General features: G+C 44.4%; 1 protein-coding gene across 1 annotated transcript in view; it reads right to left on the bottom strand.

Moving 5' to 3' along the window:
• Window positions 1-17,256, bottom strand: part of PHF21A (PHD finger protein 21A) — a 213,189-nt gene extending 195,933 nt beyond the window's left edge. The window contains exon 1 of the mRNA XM_077461841.1: window positions 16,714-17,256. The gene's annotated coding sequence lies outside the window, so the exon portion shown is untranslated. The remainder of the gene's footprint in view (window positions 1-16,713) is intronic.
• Window positions 17,257-19,492: the final 2,236 nt, after the last annotated feature.

Here is a 19,492-nt window from a genome sequence, read left to right as displayed (position 1 = left end):
GCATTCAGTCTGAATGGCACCTCCATGCATGTAAAATTGCAGTGCGGGTACCACAGGGAAATCACATCGCCAAAATGATGATGCGATTTGCCTGAAGGCCAAGTTTCAAAAAAGGTGCAGGCACCTTATTCTACAAGAGACGCAGGACGCAAAAACGCTAAGCTGTGAACATAGCGTAAAGGTTGTTATAATGTGGAATGCTAAAAGGCATCCTCTAAACTGCAATACATATAGTACAGTCAGTCAATGCTTTAAACATTTTTACAGATTACCTGTTGAGTTACAGCGGGGGTCTTGTTCTAGAATTATTGCTCTCACAATGTTTGCGGCGATACTTCACATGTGTTGTGAACACCGTTTACGTATGCGTTCGATTCTGCATACAAGCACGGAGGGATATAAAAATATAATATTATTACATCTGCCCTAAAGCAGAAATTACGTCATGACGTCACTCCAGTCCTCAAAATGCCATAGAGGCAATCTGGTCTCGGATAACCTCTATGGCCAGCCACACGACCCGTCAGATCATTTCTCAGGCGCGCCGGTAAAAATAGCAAGCCTGAGAAACACCAGCGAGCGTTTGGCAGGGGTTGCCGTTTGGTTGGGGAATGTCCCCCCCTGCTGCTTCTGAAAGCGATCTATTGGCCAGTTTCATAAGAAAGCCATTTTACGGCTGAAAAAAAAAAAATAAATAAAACACACACACACACACACACACACACACACACACACACACACACACACACACACACACCACAAGTACTGGGGTTATGGCTGATAGCTTGCACTTGCAAACCGCAACACATACGCACATACATATAGAGCAGTCAGCAAGTGGTTAAATATATATTTTTATTTTTTTAAAGTGTGAAAACCTTTTCAAGACCCTATATATTATATCTCCATGTGATTTATTCGCTTTTACCATTGTGAACCATCAGTTTCAATGTGATATCCCATGTATTGTGCCCATACAGAGAACTTACCAAATAGTTTTTTTTCCCTTTACAATTAAAAAATTTCAATAGTGCTGATATATCAATTTTGCATCAACCCAACATTTCCTCTGACCTCATCTTTACCACATTACACTATAATATAATAAAAAATAAATAAAACAAATATTATTATAACTTTGTATATTTCATCTAAAATCGAAGGCCCCTTTCACACACAAGGACCGTTCAGGCCCGCCTGAAAAAAACTGACAGGCGGACCTGAACGGGCGCTCCATGCATCTCTACGATGGTGGTGCTATTTTTCTATCCATCTGGCGGATCGGATGAAAATGGACAGGCGGTCCGTTTTTATCCAAGCTCCCCATAGAAGAGTGTAAAGATCTGACAGGTCAGTCTCTGCACAGCATCCGCATGTGTGAAAGGGGCCCACACGGGCGTTGTGTTTTTTTTCTTTTTAAAGAGGGATTCCACCTAAAAAAAAAAAAAAAAAAAAAAATATTAAAAGCCAGCAGCTATAAATATACTACAGCTGCTGATTTTTAATAAATAGACACTCGCCTGTCCCGGGTTCCAGCGATGCCGGCAGCCGAGGCCGATCGATCGCTCGGCTCTCGGCTGCTGCCGTCACCATTCTAGGTGAGGGAATCAGGAAGTGAAGCGAATCGGCTTCACTTCCCGGTTCCCTACTGCGCATGCAATAGGAATTGTCCGCGCTGCCACTGGGACCCGTGTGTGTCCCAGCAGACAGCGCGGCAGGACAGGAAATGACATAGACTCCCACGGGAGTCTATGCCCGGAAGTGGGTATAAATACCTGTCTTTGACAGGTATCTCCACCCCCCTCCCCCCTGTAAGGTGCCAATTGTGACACCGGAGGGGGGGAGGGTTCCGATCAGCGGAAGTTCCACTTTAGGGTGGAACCCCCGCTTTAAAAAAAAAAAAAAAAAAAAAAAAAATGGAACTGAACTTAAACGGATCAAAAACGGATACAGATGTAAATTTTTACATCCGTTTCCATGTCTACTGAAATCCGTTAAAAAAAAAAAAAAAAATAGTTACTGAACTGAACTTCAAACACTGTATATAGCCGCTTGGAGGGATGCCGGCCATCGCGTCCTTAACCGATTCAGCCCTGGAAAGTTTTGCACCCAAACCATTTTATTTATTTTTTGCGCAAAGAAAAAAAAAAAAAAAAAAAAAAAAAGCTGTTTTTTTTTTTACCCATTTTAGGTAGAGCTCCACTTTAGGCCCCTTTCACATGGGACGGATCCGTGATAATCCGCCCCGTGAACATCCACTTGCTCAGCGGGGATTTATCCCTGGCAAACCGGCGGATGACAGGGCGGTCCCTGCACACTGCAGGGACCGCCCTGTCAGATCTCCACTCTCCTCTATGGAAGATCGGATGAACACGGACCGTCTGTCCATGTTCATCCGATCCGCTCTTCAGACTGATAGAAAAATAGGATTTTCTTCCGTCTGCAGAATCGGACCATAGCGGAGACAGATGATATCGGGTGTCAGCGGATGTTCAACCACTGACACTCGCTATCCCATAGGGATACATGTATGTCTGTATTTCATCCAAAAACAGATGGATGAAATACGGACATACAGTCCGCATGTGTAAAAGGAGCCTTAGAGTGAATACACACTATAAAACAGAAATCTCCCAAACGATCATCTGGTTTTCCCTTTAAAGTTTCACAGCAACTCAAAACCTGTAGATGAAATGAGTAAGAAAATTCTCATACAAAAGGCTTTTTTTTTCCTGGTTTATTGCTTCTGATCATGCTCAGTGTTTTCGAAACAGATTTTTCTCATCCAAAAACAGAATATATTAAACGAAAATCATTAGTTCTGTTTACATACGAGAAAAATGTTGGAGTCGGTCCCTTCTAAAATTTTCATTTGGAAAGTCTGAATCAGATGTTGAATGTACACACTATATGAAAATCGAATGATCGTGCCTCATACGGAATTTTTCTTATAAATGTGTACCCTACTTTATACAGTTTTATGTACAAGGTCCCCTGCACTGTTGTGCTTCTCCCCCAAATATCTGCTCTTTAACCCCTTGGCATCAGCCACATGCAAATATGCAGCCTCTTAACAAAGGGTCCTTGGCGCAGAGCAGACGCATATTTGCGACAATTCGTGTAAATATAGCTGTGCTGAGAGTGCATCCAATCAGATGAAATTTAAAATCGGATTGGATGCCCGAGGTTAAACTATAGGGCCGTACTCCCGAACCGAATATTGGGCGGCATCGGGCCGGTTGAACAGAAACCAGCCAACATTCCGGCCATGTGTATGGCAGCCGGTCCAACAGAAGCCAGTTGTTTGCCCGGCTTCTGTCAAAGGGGCTCAGCACTCTCAACTATTGCCAACACTGGGGTGTTCTGGCTGGGGTGGGGGGGCATCCCTGTGTCAGAACACAATAGCTCAGCAGGGAGATCGCTGTACTAATATTGGACCGTTAGTACAGTGGTTCCTCCTGAGCTCTTCGTTTTTTGTTTTGTTTAGCGCGCTGGATTGAATGAAAAACAATGTACAGTGCGTACCAGGCTTAACCATAAGGCCCAGTGTTATGTTGTCCAGCACAACTTTTAATCAATATTACATGTGATCACAACAGAATTGTATACTACTCACATGTGTTAATAACAGTGTTTCTAGCCCAAAATATATAACTATACCTTAGACCAGTGGTTTTCAACCACAGGGCCATAACTCACTGCCTGGCCACAGTCTCCGTTCTTCCCTCCTTCAGGCCTGCTGCAGATCTCCTAAACTCCTGCAATGTCTCCCACCTCCCATAGTGCCCCCCCCCAACTTTCCATACTGGACCAATGTGTCCCTTAGCCCTCACAGTACCTCCTTCAACCTCCCACAATAGCACCCAGCCCCCCGATGAGCACTTTAGCCCCCACTGTATACCACTTCTATAAAACCATTTCCCAGTCAATTCAGCAACCAATCAGGTTTCATCCTGCCACGGGAAAAGGACGATTGAGATCTAGCACAGCTTTAAGTATGATGCCAGATTCACCACCAGCTAACATGCGAAATAACATTTGCAGAATGAAAGTCTAGATCTGATTGGCTGCCCGAGGTAGAACTAGTCATGCACAGCTTTGTTGCGTTTCTCTGAAACCTGAACATAAGAACTTTAAATCAGCGCCACACAGTAGAACACAAGCACTGTATAAAACTCATAGGTTACAATGACAAGGTTTCTATTCTCAAATATAAAATAATCTGGCAGACAACTCAGTAGCCAAATCGTATTTCAGCCTAAGCTGGAGAGAAGATAAATATACATCCCAATCTGACTGGCTGCCTAAAGCCTCGTACACACGGTACGATTGTTGGTCAACCAAGCATCTGATTTTTGTCAAAAGGGTGTGTGCCAGGATCTTGTCTGGCACATTATTGGTACACAATTGTCATGCCACAAACACGAACGTAGTGATGTTCTACGAGGAATTTCAGCTCTTGAGGGCCACCCTTTGGGACCTTCTGCTAAATTTATTTTTGGTGAGCATTGAGTCCGATCATGCGCGTTTGTACTTTCAACTTGTGTGATGGATTTGTGTACTGACCATACGATAGTCGGATGTCAAGCAGTTGTCTGCTGAAAATTTACTAGCCTGTCATCCAACATTTGTTGGCAGAAAATTAGACAACAATTGTCAAAGGGAGTGTACTAACAGTAAGATTTTAGGACAACTGTCTGTCAACAGACAATCCCCTGCAAACAATTGTACCATGTGTACGAGGCTTAAGGTTCATCTAACCATGCAAGCTTTGTTCTTCTGACATCAGAACTTTCAGTCAGTGCTACACTGTATACAACACCAGCATTTTATACTACTCACCCATGTTACAATGCCACAGACCACTCAGCAGTCAATCAGAAAACAACCTGCACTGGAAAATGACAAATACAAAATGAAAGTTCAAATCTGATTAACTTCCCGAGACTGATCTACAGTAGCCCCGTTTTAAATAAATAATGAGGCCCAGCATTGCACACTATCCAGTCCTGTTATAAACACGTTTTTCTATCCTAATATATAGGACTTTCTCAGCCCACTCAGCAGTCAATCAGGTTTTTAGCCTATTATGGAAAGACAACAAGATGTAGATGAAGATTCCAATCCGATTGGCTGCCTTTGGATGATCTGGGCCATGCACAGCTATAAGCTCCATGCACACTGAAGTTCATAAAATGACAGTTTTTGGGAGTTTGGGCATTTTTTTTTTTTTTTTTTTTTTTTTAACAGCCCATAAACTCCCCTCTAGTTATCCTATGTGTCCATGCACACATGGACGGTTTTGGATGTTTATCAGCAGTGGAGTTTATGGGCCGTTTTCTGAACCCAATAAAAAAAAAAAAAAAAAAAAAACCCATTCAGGAGTCGTTTTTCTGACCACAAAAAACGTCAAATGCTGATCGACGATAAACGCTCAAAAACGTGTCCCACCAGCGTTTAATGTTTTTGATCCATTGAAAAAAAAAAAAAAGCTACCGTAATAAACGCTATTGCAAAAGTGTTAATAAACATTGAAAGTCTCACTGCAACGCTACTGCCGTTTTTATAGCATGATTTTAATGTCCAGTGTGCATGGAGCCATATTGTTCTTCTCTGCCACCTAACATCAGAACTCTGAATCAGTCACATGGTATCACACACACACACACACACACACACACACACACACACACACACACACACACACCAGCATTGCACACTACTCTCACCTGTATAAATATAAAATGCTTTGTTGGGCTTTTCTGCCAACTAACCGAAGAACTTTAAATTAGTGCCACACTGAACCCATCACTGCATTCCACCTGCACCTGTAACAATAACAGTTTTCCTATCCTCAGAAATAAAACTAAATCTCAAACCCCTCAGCAGCCAATCAGATTTCAGCCTACACTGTACAGATGACAAATTATAGGATGAAAGTTCCATCCCAACTGACTGCCTTAAACTAGTCTGGAAGTGCAAAGCTTCGAACATCACAACTTTATATCAAAGCCACATTGTATCCCCCTGCACCTGTTACAATAACATTTACACTATCCTTAAAAGAGGAAGTAAACTCTCCTACTCTGATGCTTCTTTTCATTTAGTTTCCAAGCTACTGGATGAAACTTGGAAACTGATTGGCTGCCCGAGATTGATGCTGTGTTATCCAAGAGGCCCGACGTTGTTCTACTGCTCCACTAGAACTTTCAATTAGTGCGACATTGTATCAAACATGCATTTATACTACTCACACGTGTTATAAATATAACAGTGTTTCTATTCTCAAATAGTAAATCTCTGCTCACCCAGATTTCAGCCTTCACTGAATAGACAAGATCCAGGATGAAACTTGGCTGCATGAGCCTTATCCAGCATCACCTATGAGACCCCCAATTTCATGCTGCAGGACTTTCAGTCAGCGTCGCATTGAGGTTGATTTACTAAAACCGGGGCATGCAAAATCTGCTGCAGCCCTCTACAGAAACCAATCAGCTTCCAGGTTTTATCGTCCAAACTTAATTGAACAAGTTGATTGGCTACCAGATTCTGAGTGCTCCAGTTTTATCAAATCTTCCCCATTGTATCACACCAGCACTGTATACATACCAGTGTTCCCACCCTCAGAAAACTAAATCTCAGTTTACTCATCAGCTGATTTCAGCCTGCACTGGGCAGCGACAAGTTACAGGATGAAAAATTGAAAAATTCCATTCCGATTGGCTGCCTTATGACACGTACACACAACTTTTTTTTGCATGTCTCATATCGAAAACGAAGAGATTACTAAAGTGACAAAAATTCTCATATGACAGAATAAAAATTTGGAAGTGATGTAACGTGTTATAGTGCATTTTTAAAAGACAACTGTACTGACTGAAATCAAGTCATACAATCATAGCATCATACGAGAAAAATGTTCTCGCTTGTCCCATCGGATAATATCAGCTGAACTGTTCTGATCAGCTCTCGAAAGCTGTGTACCAACAATCAGATCATACGATCGCTTCAAAAATGCAGCGTTTTTGGTACGATTTTCAGATCGTGTATACGGACGGGCCTTTAGGCTAGTCTGGCAAAGCACAGCTATATTGTGCTACTCTGCCACCTAACATCAGATATCAGCACCAAATTGTATTCACCCTCATCTGTTACAATAACATTCTTCCCATCTTCAAATATAAAATTAAATATCAGCCCACTCAACAGCCAATCAGATTTCAGCCTGCACGGTATAGACAACAAGCTCCAGAATGAGACTTGGAACCTAATTGGCCTCCTGCGGCTGATCCAGCACCACCCATGAGGCCCATTGTCGTTATGCTGCTCCAGCAGATCTTTTATCCAGTGCCACACATCATCTCTCTAACTTTCACAAAATTGTTATAAAGAACAATTTTCCATACTCAAAACATTAAGGCCCCTTTCACACGGGCGGATAGAGTTCAGCTTTTAGCTGTGGATAGATCAAGTTATCTACCACAGATAAAACTCACACAATGCTTTCCTATGGCCCCATTCACACACTGCATTTATTAACAGTTTTTGTACATGGGGTTTGGTTAGAAAAAATAAATATGACTGCGTCCAGGACCAATTTATTGCAGCCATCTGAACATAACTGCAGGTAATCGCAGTGTACTATTTCTTATGCAGATAGCAGCAGCAACAAGGAAAGAAAAACAGGAAGCACATCAGAAATGGCAAGAACGTTAACGCAGCTAATCGCAACGTACAACTGCAAGTGAACGCTGTGCCAGGATTCTCTGAATTTCAAAATAACAGCCGTCCGTGTGAAAGGGGCCCAAAACGTAATCTTAGCACTCAATCAGATTTTAGCCTACACTTAAAAGAAGGCAAGCTGCTGGAGGAAACTTGGAACCAGATTGGCTGCCTGAGGCTGATGCAGTGTTCTCCATGAGGCCTGGTGTGGTAATGCTGCGCCAGCAGAACTTTTAATCAGTGTCACTTGGTATCACACAAGCACTGTATACTACTCACACCTGTATAAATATACCAGAGTTCCCACCCTCATATATAAAAATTAAATCTCAACCCATTCAGCAGCCAATCAGATGACAAGTTGCAGGACGAAAGTCCCATTCCAATTGGCTGTCTTAAGCGAATGCAAAGCTTGCTTATGCTGCTCTGCCACCTAGCATCAGAACTTTAAAATCAGTGTCACATTGTATCCACACTCACCTGTTACAAGAACAGTCTTCCTTTCCTCACATATAAAAATGAAATATCAGCCCACTCAGGAGCCAATCAGAATGCAGTCTTCACTACGAAGACAAAAAGCTCCAGGATGAAGCTTGGAACACGATTGGCTGCCTGTGGCTGATCCAGCATCTTCCATGAAGCCCAGTGTTATGCTGTTCCAACAGAACTTTCAGGCAATGCCACAAGTTATCACACCAGCTTTGTATACTTCCCACACCTGAACAATTTCCCCATCCTCAAAAAACATAAAACTAAATATCAGCAGCCAATCAGATGTCAGCCTACACTGAAAAGAAAGCAAGCTGCTGGAGACAACTTGGAGCCTGATTGGCTGTGCGAGACTTATTCAGCATTTTCACTGAGGCCTGATGTTGTGCTGCTCAAGCAGAACTTTCAATCTGTGTCACACTGTACCAACTCATGACTTATAAATACCAGTCTTCCCACCTTCATATATAAAACTAAATCTCAGCCCACTCATCAGCCAGCCAGATCCCAGCCTGCAATGGATAGATGACAAGTTGCAAGATGAAAGCCCCATCTTAATTGGCTGCCTTAGGCGAATGCAGTCTTTGTTGTGCTTCTCTGCCACCTAACATCAGAACTTTAAATAAGCACCATGTTGTGTCCACCCTCACTGAACACCACCCACACCTGTTACAATAACAGTCTTCCCATCCTCAAATCCAAAATAAAATCTCAGCCCACTCAACAGCCAATCAGATTTCAGCCTACACTGGAAATACAACCTGAACCTGGATTGGCTGCCTGAGGCTGATCCAGGGTCATCCATGAAGCCCAGTGTTGTTCTGCTGCTGCAGCACAACTTTCAGTCAGTGTCATGTTATCACACTTTCCACACCAAGTTTCCATCCTCAAAATATAAAACAAAAATCAACAGCCAATCAGATTTCAGCCAACACTAAAAAGAAAGCAAGTTACAAAAGGGAAACTTGGAACCCAACTGGCTGCCCGAGACTGACCCAGCATTTTCTATGAGGCCTGGTGTTTTGCTGCTCCACTAAGGGCCGGTTCACACTGCGGGCGATGCGAGGCGACACGACTTGCCGCAGTGTGACAAGTCGCCCCCGTTCTGTACGATGGAACCGTTCTGAGAGGAGCGACTCGAGTCGCTCCGACTCAGAAAAAAGGTTCCTGTACTACTTCTGGGCGACCTCGGGACGACTTGCATTGACTTCTATACAGAAGTCATCTGCAAGTTGCTCGCATCGCCTGCAGTATGAACCGGCTCTAAAACTTCAAATCAGTGCTACATTGTATCACACCAGCACCGTATACTACTCACAGGTGTTTTAAAAAAAAAAAAAAAAAAAAACAACACACACACACACACCATTGTTTCTATTCTCAAATATAAAAGTAAATCTAAGCCCTCTCATCAATCAGATCTCAGCCTGCACCGGGCAGATGACAAGTTGCAGGATAAAAGTCCCATCCTGACTGGCTGCCTTAAACTGGTCACACACCTATAGATTATCTGCAGATTTTCTATGGTTAGATGGAAAAAGTGCAACAGATTTCTCCATGTTCGCTAAACTGTGTGGAATGGGGAAATCTCCCACTTTTTCCATCCAACCATAGAAAATCTGTAGATCATATATAGGTGCATGGCCAGCTTTAGGCAAATGCACGTCTTTGTTGTGCTTTTCTGCCACCTAACATCAGAACTTAAATCAGTGGCACATTGTACCCGCCCTCACTGCACACCACCCACACCTGTTACAATAACAGTCTTCCTATCCTCAGAAATTAAACTAAATCTCAGCCCACTCAGTAGCCAATCAGATTTCAGTCTTCACTGCAAAATCAACAAGCTCCAGGATGAAACTTGCCCCTTGTGGCTGATCCAGTGTCACCCATGAGGCCCAGTGTTGTTATGCTGCTCCAGCAGAACTTTAAGTCAGTGCCACATGTCATCACACTACTTCCACACTTGTTATAAAGAACAATTTTCCATATAAAACTAAATCTCAGCAGCCGATCAGATTTCAGCCTACACTGAAAAGAAGGCAAGCTGCTGGAGGAAACATGGAACCCGATTGGCTGCCTGAGGCTGATGCAGTGTGCTCCATGAGGCCTGGTGTTCTGCTACTCCAGCAGAACTTTCAATCAGTGTCACTTGTGATCACACAGCACTGTATACCACTCACACCTGTTATAAAACACTAAAACTCTGCCCACTCTTCAGCCAATCAGATCTCAGCCTGCACTGGGCAGATGTCGAGTTGCAGGTTGGAAGTCCTATCCAAACTTGAAGCCTTGGGCTAAATCACAGCTTTGTTGTGCTTCTCTGCCACTTATCAGAAGTTTAAATCAGTGTCACGTTGTATCACATCAGCATTTATACTACTTACATGCGTTATAAATAAGATTATTTATTCTCAAATATAAAACAAATGCCCCATAAATACTATGAGAAAGTCCGGCGAACAATCGGTCGGTTTTCCCTTGATGTTTCACAGTAAGTCAGAGCAAAGGATAGAAATAATGTACAAAAGTTCTCATACCACAAAGGCTTTTTTTTTTTTTTCCTGATCATGCACAGTCTTTTGTATCTGATATTTCTCCTACAAAAATGGTACACATTAAACTAAAATCGTTCGTTCTGTTCCCATATGAGAAAAATCTTGGAGTTTGTGCCTTCGAAAATTTTCATTAGGAAGGTTGGAATTTGCTTTTAAAAGTGGTGCAAACACTATCAGAGAATCGTACGATCATTCCTCGGACAAAAAAAAAAAAAAACGATCATCCAATTTTCTTGTGTGTACAGGGCTTTAATCTAACCTCTCTCTTCAGCCAATCAGATCTCAGCCTGCACTGGGCAGATGACAAGTTGCAGGATGAAAGTCCCATGCTGACTGGCTGCATGCGTGGCTTTGCTGTGATTCTCTACCTCCTAAACATCAGAATTTTAAGTCAGTGCCACATTGTATCCACCCTCACCTGTTACAATAAAAGTCTTCCTATCCTCAGAAATTAAACAAAATCCCACTCAGCAGCCAATCAGATTTCAGCCTACACCAAAAAGGAAGCAAGTTGTTTTGGAGGAAACTTGAAACCAGTTGGGCTGCCTGAGACTGACCCAGCATCATCTCTGAGGCCTGGTGTTTTGCTACCAAAACTTCAAATCAGTGCTACATTGTATCACACCAGCACCGTATACTACTCACATGTGTTATAAAGAACATTGTTTCTATTCTCAAATATAGACGTAATGGCCGTACACAAGATCTGAAAGTGGGATGAAAAATACCACTTTCGGCGTGATTGTACACTAATCGGATCGTTAGTACAGAGCTTTTCGAGAGCCAATCACGACAGTTCATCCGATATAATTCGAACAAGCACGAAAAATTTTCCTTGTACAATACCAGGCCGTACGATTTTCATTTAGTCAGTACAGTTATCGTACGAAAATACAATACAAATACATTACAACACATGACATCACATTTCCGATTTTTTTCTGTCACGCGAGAATTTGTGGCTTTAGTAAGTAATTAAATTTTTACTTGCGACTATTTAGCAAAAAATAAAAAGTTGTACGATCTGTCGTACGATATTCAAATCTTGTGTACGGGCCTTAAATCTAAGGCCTCTCACCAGCCAGCCAATCAGATCTCAGCCTGCACTAGGCAGATGACAAGTTGCAAGATGAAAGCCTCATTCTGATTGGCTGCCTTAGGCGAATGCATGGCTTTGTTATGCCTCTGCCACCTAACATCAAAACTTTAATCAGTACCACACTGTACCCGCCCTCACTACACACCACCCACACCTGTTACAATAACAGTCTTCCTATACTCAGGATATACAACTAAATCTCAGCAGCCAATCACATTTCAGTCTTCACTGCAATGACAACATGCTCCAGGATGAAACTTGGAACCTGATTGGCCTCCTGTGACTGATCCAGCAGAACTTTAAGGCAGTGCCACACGTCATCACACTACTTCCACACTGGTTATAAAGAACAATTTTTCACCCTCAAAATATAAAAAAATAAAAATAAAAAATAAAAACGAAATCTCAGAAGCCCATTAGATTTTAGCCTACACTGAAAAGGCGGCAAGCTGCTGGAGGCAATGTGGAACCCGACTGGCTGTCTGAAGCTGATCCAGTGTTCTCCACGAGGCCTGGTGTTCTTTGTTCCAGCAGAACTTTGCATCAGTGTCACATTGTATCATACCAGCACTATATACTACTCACACCTGTATAAATACCAATGGTCCCAGCTTCATATAGAAGACTAAAACTCAGCCTCCTCATCAGCCAATCAGATCTCAGCCTGCACTGGGCAAATGACAGGATGAATGTCCCACCCTGACTGGCTGCATGGATGGCTTTGTTGTCCTTCTCTGCCACCTAACATCAGAACTTTAAATCAGCACCACATTGTATCCACCCTCACTTTACACCACCCGCACCTCTTACAATAACAGTCTTCCTATCATCAGACATAAAACTAAATCTCAGCCCACTCAGCAGCCAATCAGATTTCAGTCTTCACTAAACCTCAGCTCACTCATCAGCCAATCAGATCTCAGCCTGCACTGGGCAAATGGCGAGTTGCAGAGTCCCATCTCAATTGGCTGCCTTGGGCTAATGCACAGCTTTGATGTGCTTCTCTGCCACCTAACACCAGAACTTTAAATCAGTTCCACATTGTATCACATCAGCATTTATACAACTCACACGTGTTATAAATAAGATTATTTATTCTCAAATATAAAAATGAATGCCCCATACACACTTTGTGAAAATCGGGAGAATAATTTTCCAGTTTTCCTCAATGTTTCACAGCAAGTTGGAACAGAGGATAGAAATAATGTGCAAAAGTTCTCATACGACAAAGGGCTTTTTTTTTTGTTTTGTTTTGTTGTTTGTTTCTGATCATGCGCAGTCTTTTGTCTGATATTTCTCCAATGAAAATGGTACACATTAAATGAAAAGCCTTCGTTCTGTTGACGTATAAGAAAAATCTTTGAGTTTGTCCCTTCGGATATTTTCATTAGGAAGGTCGGAATTCGCTTTCAAAAGTGGTGCACACCCTATCAGAGAATCGTACGGTTGTTCCTCAGACAAAAAAAAAAAAAAAAGGTTCAGCTAATTTTCTTTGGGGCTTTAATCTAACCTCTCTCTTCAGCCATTCAGATCTCGGCCTGCACTGGGCAGGTGACAAGTTAAAGGATGAAAGTCCCATCCTGATTGGCTGTGTGCACTGCTTTGTATCTTTCTCTGCCCCCTAACATCAGGACTTTAAATCAGTGCCACATTGTACCCACCCTCCCCTGTTACAATAACATCCTATCCTCAGATGTAAAACTAAATCTCAACACACTCAGCAGCCAATCAGATTTTATCCTACACTTAAAAGAAAGCAAGTCGCTGGAGGAAACTTGGAACCAGATTGGCTGCCTGAGAATGACCCACAGTTATCTATGAGGCCTGATGTTTTGCTGCACCACTAAAACTTCAAATCAGTGCTACATTGTATCACACCAGCACCTTATACTATTCACATGTTATAAAGAACATTGTTTCTATTCTCAAATATAAAAGTAAATCTAATGCCTCTCATCAATCAGATCTCAACCTGCACTGGGCAGATGACAAGTTGCAGGATGAAAGTCCCATCCTGATTGGCTGCCTTAGGCAAATGCATGCCTTTGTTGTGCTTCTCTGCCACCTAACATCAGAACTTAAATCAGTGCCACATAGTACCCGCCCTCACTGCACACCTGTTACAATAACAGTCTTTCTATGCTCAGAAATGAAACTAAATCTCAGCCCACTCAGCAGCCAATCAGATTTCAGTCTTCACTTCAAAGACAACAAGCTCCAGGATTTAACTTGGAACCTGATTGGCCTCCTGCAGCTGATCCAGCATCACCCATGAGGCCCAGTGTTGTTATGTTGCTCCAGCAGAACCTTAAGTCAGTGCCACATGTCATTACACTACTTCCACACCTGTTATAAAGAACATGTTTTCACCCTCAAAATATAAAAACGAAATCTCAGCAGCCCATTAGATTTCACATGGAACCCGATTGGCTGCCTGAGGCTGATCCAGTGTGCTCCATGAGGGTGGGGTTGTTCTGTTTCTTCAGCAGAACTTTCCATCAGTGTCACATTGCATCACACCCGCACTGTATACTACGTACACCTGTATAAATACCAGTGGTTCCTGGCTGCCTGGGACTCACCCAGCATTAACTATGAGGCCTGGTGTTTTGCTGCTCCACTAAAATTTCAAATCAGTGCTACATTGTATCACACCAGCACCTTATAATACTCACATGTTGTAAAGAATACTGGGGTTGATTTACTAAAACTGGAGAGTGCAAACTTTGGCGCAGCTCTGTATAGAAACCAATCAGCTGCCAGATTTTTTTGTCAAGGCTTAATTGAAGAAGCTGAAGTTAGAAGCTGATTGGCTACCATGCACAGCTGCACCAGATTATGATCAAGCACAAGATGTATGTGTGAAACGTGTCTACGTAACCACAGTTTGCTGTTATCTTTGTGAAACATAATACAGGCATACCCCACTTTTAAGTACACAATGGTGTTTATTTACTAAAGCTGGAAAGTGCAAAATCAGGCTCACTTCTGGATAGAAACCAATCAGCTTCTAACCCCAGCTTGTTCAATTAAGCTTTGGTAATAAAACCTGGAAGCTGATTGGTTTCTATGAAGAAGTGAGCCTGATTTTGCACTTTTCATCTTTAGTGGGGTATGCCTGTAAAAGGCAATCGGAAGTTCTGGATGTGCAGCCATTTCTTTCTTCTTTCCAGTGCACTAGATTATGCACATTCCAGCTTTAGTAAATCAACCCCATTGCTTCTAATTTCAAATATAAAAATAAATCTCAGCCCTCTCATCAGCCAATCAGATCTCAGCCTGCACTGGGCTGATAAGTTTCAGGATGAAAGTCCCGTCCTGACTGGCTGCCTGCACGGCTTTGTTGTGCTGCTCTGCCCCATCAGAACTTTAAATCAGCACCACGTTGTACCTGCCCCTCACCCGTTACCAGAACCTATCCTCAGATATAAAATTAATCTCAGTCCCACTCAGCAGCCAATCAGATTTCAGCCATCAGTGTGAAGACAACAAGCGCCATGATGAAACTTGGAACCCAATTGGCTGATCCAGGGGTTGGCCTGGTGTTATGCTTCTCCAGCAGAACTTTCAGTCAGTGTCTTTTGTGATCACACGGCAGATTCCATTCTCCAATATAACATGAAAACTCGGCCCACTCATCAGCCAATCAGATCTCAGCTTGCATTGGGCAGACGTCTATTTGCAGGATGAAACTCCTGTCCTGACTGGCTGCCTTCTCTGCCCCATCGGAACGTTAAATCAGCACCACATTGTACCCCACCCATTACAAGAACATCCTATCCTCAGATATAAAACTAAATCTCAGCAGTCAATCAGATTCCAGTCCTCACTGTGAAGACCACAAGCGTCAGGATGAAACTTGGAACCCGATTGGCTGATCCAGCGTTGGCCTGGTGTTATGCTTCTCCAGCACAACTTTCAGTCAGTGTCACTTGTGATCAGTGGTCACTGTATACCATTCACACCTGTTATAGAACACTAAAACTCATCCCTCCGATCAGCCAATCAGATTTCAGCCTGCATTGGGAAGACGTCTAGTTGCAGGATGGAAGTCCTGTCATGATTGGCCACCTGCACGGCTTTGTTGTGCTTCTCTGCCCCATCAGAACTTTAAATCAGCGCCACATTGTACCCGCCCCTCACACCACCTACACCTGTTACAAGAACAGTCTTCCTATCCTCATCCTGATTGGCTGCCTTACGCTTTGTTATTTATGCATTTGCCACCTAACATCAAGAAAAACTTTGAATCAGTGCCACATTGTACCCACCCACACCTGTGACAAGAACAGTCTTCCTATAATCAGATATAAAACTAAATCTCAGCCCCACTCAGCAGCCAATCAGATTTCAGTCTTCATTGCAAAGACAACAAGCTCCAGGATGAAATGTGGAACCTGATTGGCTGACCCAGTGTTTGTTGTGCTGCTCCAGCAGAACTTTTTCGGTGAGTGTCACATGTGATCACACAGCACTGTATACCTCCTATAGAGGACACAGAGCTGCCACCCTCCTACAGAACACCGAACCTCGGCCCTCTTCATCAGCCAATCAGATCGCAGCCTGCACTGGACAGATGACAAGTTGCAGGATGGAAGTCCCGTCCTGATTGGCCGGCCCGGTGTTGTTATGTGGAACTTTCAGTGGGTGCCCCCCTGAGTGTGTGTGGGGGGGAGGGGGACACGTGTGATGAGAAGTGATTGTTGGTGGAGTTGGTGTGCCCCCCCTCTCTCTCTCCCCTCCCCCATACATATATATATAATATATATACAGTGATCGGGATATCCCCCCCCTCCCCCCACAACTCTCCGGCCTCCTCCCCTCCCCCCATCACCGGCCCCGCACCTGCTGCGCCCCTCTCCCGGGGGATGACCGGGGATGTCCCCCCTTCTTCTTCTTCTTTCTTCTCTTCTTCCTCCTCTTCTTCCAGGGGAGGGGAGCAGAGCCCTGTCACCGCCACATCTTTCCTCACAGCCCCCCCCGGCCTCCCCCTCAGGGGGTAAATCACACGGGGGGCGCCCCTCTCTCCTCACTCGCCCCCCTTCTATGAGGACGGGGGGGGGGGTCCGTTCAGTCAAAGTGAACCCTGGACAGGGACGGGGGTGTTAGAAGAGCCGACACCGGGCTGAGTCCGTGCCCCGGCCCGCTCACTCAGGAGGGGGGAGGGGGGCCCAATAAATAAATAAAGAAAAAAAAAGTGATGGCAAAAGAAGAACTCTCTCCCTCCCCGAGCCGCAGCGCACCGGGACGCGGATCCCTCCGCCGCCTTCTCCTCAGCCAGGCGCGCCCCCGCCGCCACCTCCAATCCGCTACAGCGGGGAGGAGGAGCGCGCGCGGGCGCGCAGGACCCCGTGACGTAGAGCGAGAGAGGGCCCGAGCGGCCGGCGAGCGGAGGGAGAGGGAGGGAGTGATGGGACGGGGAGGCGCGGGGGGGAACACGAGGGGAAATCGGTCAAATTGCTCCGGGAAGTTGTCCGGCGGGTTCTCCGGGTGCGAGAACCCCCGTTCGGTGGCAGGAAGGCGGGGCCCAGCGTCCGCCGGGGGTAGCGGGGAGCGAAGGAAAGAGCGGACTATTTGTCGCGTCGGTGCGGCGAATTTATTTCACTTTGCCTAAGGAGCGGGGTGTAATGCGGCTCCCATTGCCTAGGGAAAAAACCCGGATGTAAAGTGAAGGAAAAGTAAAGTAGAGAGAAGAAGTGGAGAGAGAGGGAGGGGGACTGGCCAGGACAGGGCTCCAACAAAGGACGGATTAAAATGGAGGGAACACTCCACTCATACAAAGAAAAGTGCTCTGAGGGGGGACAAGGGGAAGAAAATAGAAACGAGTCAATGTGTTCACAATAAACATGGGTGCAGAACTCCGAACCCCCAATCACACCTGAGTGACGCGTTGTGTGCATACAACAACGCTCAACACCTAAAACCTCGTTCTCCTCTACCGTGGCCATTCACATCCCTACAATAAATGAGTGCCAAACTCACCCGCCTTTGTTACTCCAACTAAGTAATTCCTGCCACTTTGTTTACAGGAGCTGAGGCAAGAGAAAATGTTGCCTGCCTCCCGTTACGGTGGCAAAGGAGCGGAATTTTGGGTAGAAATGAGTAGTGGATGCCCAAGCTCATCTCTCATCTCTACACTGAGTCACTTGAAGGTCAGGTGTCCTCCAAACTCATTCCTGTCCAAACTCGCAACTCCTTTGACAACAACGTGGCCCAAAGCCCATTAAAGTAACAAAGGGGTAGAGGTCTGGGTTGAAGTGAGGGTTTGGAGGATGCCAAAGCTTATCTCTGATCTCTAAACTCAGTCACTTAAAGCGCAGGTGTCCTCCGAACGAATTTCTAGCCAAACTCACGCTCCTTTGTTACTCTAATGAGCTGCAGGCTGGGTCATTCCCTCCACTTTGTTTACAGAAGCTTAAGCAAGAGTACAACGTGGCCCGCAGCTCATCAGAGTTACAAAGGAGCACAAGGTTAGCTAGAGATGAGTTTGAAGGACGCCCAAGCTCATGTCTGATCTCTACACTGAGTCCCTTGAAGGTCAGGTGTCCTCCAAACTCATTTTTGTCAAAAATCGCACTCCTTTGACAACAACGTGGCCCACAGCCTATTAAAGTAACAAAGGAGTAGAGGTCTAGGTAGAAGTGAGTTTGGAGGATGCCAAAGCTTATCTCTGATCTCTAAACTCAGTCACTCAAAACGCAGGTGTCCTCCGAACAAATTTCTAGCCAAACTCATGCTCCTTTGTTACTCTAATGAGCTGCAGGCTGGGTCATTCCCTCCACTTTGTTTACAGAAGCTGCGGCAAGAAAACAACGTGGCCCGCAGCTCATCATAGTTACAAAGGAGCACAAGGTTGACTAGAGATGAGTATGAAGGACTCCCAAGCTCATCTCTACACTCAGTCACTTGAAGGTCAGCTGTCCTCCGAACTCATCTCTAGCTGAACTCACACTACTTTGTTACTCTAATGAGCTGCAGGCCGGGTCATTGCTCATGCCTTGTTTATGGGCGAGAGAACAACATTGCCCGCAGCCCATTAAAGGAACAAGGAGTGGAGGTTTGGGTAGAAGTGAGTTTGGAGGATGCCAAAGCACATCTCTGATCTCAACACTCAGTTACTCAAAGCGCAGGTGTCCTACAAGCTCATTTCTAGCCAAACTTGCTCGCCTTTGTTACTCTAATGAGCTGCAGGCCAGGTCTTGACCTCCTTTTTGTTTATTGTAGCTGAGGGAGAAAACAACATAGCCTACAGCTCATTGGAGTAACAAAGTAGCACAAGGTTGGCTGGAGATAAGTTGGAAGGATGCCCAAGCTTATCTCTGATCTCTACACTTAGTCCCTTGAAGTTCAGGTGTCCTCCGTACTCATCTCTAACTAAACTCGTCCTCCTTTGTTACTCTAATGAGCTCCAGGACAGGTCATTCTAGCAATTTTGTTTACGGGAGGTGAGAAAGCAACATGGCCCACAGTCTATTAAAGTAACAAAGGAGCAGGGGTTCAGCTAGAGATGAGTTTGGAGGATGCCCAAGCACATGTCTGATGTCTACACTCAGTCACTCAAAGCACAGGTGTATTCCAAACTCATTTCTAGCCTAACACACACACCTTTGTTATTTTAATGAGC

Source organism: Lithobates pipiens, unplaced genomic scaffold (assembly GCF_037356315.1).
Source record: "Lithobates pipiens isolate NorthernLeopardFrog02 unplaced genomic scaffold, aLitPip1_a1.2 Scaffold_10, whole genome shotgun sequence".
In the NCBI taxonomy this organism is placed as follows: Eukaryota; Metazoa; Chordata; class Amphibia; order Anura; family Ranidae; genus Lithobates; species Lithobates pipiens.
Note: the sequence above shows the minus strand (reverse complement) of the source record. Positions and strands in the feature narration are given on the sequence as shown.